Genomic DNA, 2,550 nt, shown 5'->3' with positions numbered 1-2,550 from the left:
TAGCGATTTTAAATGGAGAGCACCATGGGTAACAACAACGAAGGTCCTAATGAGTTGTGGACAAAGGCATTGGGTACCATTGGTGGGGATTACGGGTTATGTGAGTTATGCTCCGACTTTAGTGGTAAGACAATTCGGGGCATACAGTTTGTTCCCAGAACTATGGGAATTGCTCAATTCTTTGGTCTGTTCAAAGATCCCATGGCAAAAGAAGTTTTGGAGATCATCAAACAAGATTGGAAGCATCTAGTGTTGGTGGAAATAGAAGGTTTGAGAGATCCAAGTGTGAGCGAAGGATATGTAAAATGGAGAGCCTCAGCTGCTTCAGCCATGCCTTGCGCTATAGAGGAGCCTATTAAGGGAAAAGAGGTTAATATTGAAGATGATTTAGCTGCTTCAGCCATGCCTCGTGTAGAAGTCAAATCTCCTCAAACCATAGAGGAACCCCTCAAAAGAAAGAGGGTTAACGGTGAATTGAGAAGGCAAGTGGACAAACTAAGGATAGAGTTGAGCAAGAGCAGAAAGGACAAGGCGACGTTGGAAGGAATGATGCTAGAAGATGATAAAAGGAGAACATTTCTAGATGAGCAAATACAGTCTAGAGATGCGAAAATAACCAAGCTTGAGTTAAAGTTGGTTGAGGAGAAGATTGCTAGGGGAAGGAGTGAGAAGGAGCTTAAAGGGTTGAGTTTGGATTGGATGCAAAGTTGTTCTAAACTTGAAGCAATGGAGATGGACTTTAGCGATTGCCAAGAAAGTGCAAAATATTACCAAGAAAAATTTGTGCAAGTGCAATTCGAACTAATGGATAGGATTAAGAGGTATAAGGATTTGAATAAGAAATATATAGAGTTGGAAAGCAAAAGGGGAGGATTCGAGGATGATAAAGCGGAGTTAGCAGCCAAGAGGAGTGAGATAAAAGTTGCAAGGATAAAGCTCGACAAAGAACGCGAAAAGTCGAAGTATTTGGACGAGAAGCTGGTAGCAACGGAAAAGCACAAGGATCGAATCGACGCCAACAACATTGCTTTGAACAGAACAAACATGTTGCTCATAGAAAAAATGACCAAAACCGATGAGCAAATGGATGAAGCTGCTGCACATGCTCGAATTATTAGAATCAATGCACGGAATGTGGGAGGAGACATCATTCGCTATCGCCGAAGCCTAGCCGAAACCGATTGCTTTTTAGGGAAGATTGAGAACCGCGGCTTTGCTTTCTTACCTTTGGCTAAGGAGTTTATGGAGGAAAGAGATTATCATGTTGTATTTTTTTAAAAAAATGTATTTTTTATCCAAGCATTAATGAAAAGGGCGTTGACCCATCTTCTTATGCAAAATCTGTCTCTTGGTGAACATGATTCTAGCAAAACGACTCGAAAGACAGAACTTCTATCAAAGCAATGTGACAAGAGAATGCTTATAATGGGATGGTTATTTTTCGTTCACAATAAAACATGCATGCATCCATCACAATCATACATTTTCTCATACATCTATGCATGCATCTCCAGATCGTGAAACATAGGTCCCACATCCAGAGTCCACCAAACCCGGTCCAGATCAAGAATGGAAAACGAAGAAAGAGCTCAGTTAGAGTCACACTACCAGACCGAGTTGGAATCCGTGAAAAATGAAGTTTCCCGGTTGACCAATCTGCTTGAGCAACTTTTAAAAGCCAAGAATGGGAGGGAACATCCACCCAACCACCTATAGGAGCACCGTCGGCCCCTGTCCCGGGGGTATCTCAGAATATGGGGGCAGATTCAGCAACGGGGCAGCACTTTACACCTGTTATTCCCATTCAGCCCCCTCAAGCTCATATCACTGTAGATTTAACAGCCGAGGGGCCTTCCGATAAATAGGTCCACGGGTTTTGTGAATGATGACAAGATATCAGCATTAGAAGAAAGGTTAAGAGCAGTCGAGGAAATGATTGGTTTGACCCCCTGCGAACGTCGGAAATATGCTTGGTACCTAACCTCACGGTACCAAAAGATTTTAGGATACCAGAGTTTTATAAGGTATACTGGGTTGGAATGCCCCAAACACTCACCTTCGATCTTATTGCAACAAGATGGCTGAAGTAATTCATGACGATAAGTTAATGATCTACTTTTTCCAAGACAGTCTATCGGGATCTGCGCTAAGTTGGTACATGAGGCTGGATAATGTCAAGATTAAGAAATTGGAAGGACTTAGTGGAGGCTTTCCTAAAGCAATACAAGTTCAATTTGGAAATTGCTCCAGATCGAACGAGCCTCATGTCGATGGAAAAGAGAAGCCAAGAGTCAGTGAGGGCTTATGCACAAAGATGGAGGGACGAGGCCACGCACGTGCAACCCCCTTTGATAGAAACGGAGATGGTGACTTTGTTCGCCAATTACATTCAAGGCACCTTACTATGAGCATTTAATGGGTAGCTCATCTCAACATTTCTATGATGTTGTACGTGTGGCGGAAAGAATCGAGCAAGGAATTAAAGCAGGGCGCATAGCAGAGCCTTTAGAGAAGAAAGGTTTTATGGGAAGGAAAAGAGAAGGGGACGTT

Source organism: Populus alba, chromosome 4 (assembly GCF_005239225.2).
Source record: "Populus alba chromosome 4, ASM523922v2, whole genome shotgun sequence".
NCBI classification, from domain to species: domain Eukaryota; kingdom Viridiplantae; phylum Streptophyta; class Magnoliopsida; order Malpighiales; family Salicaceae; genus Populus; species Populus alba.
This window is presented reverse-complemented; position numbering follows the sequence as displayed.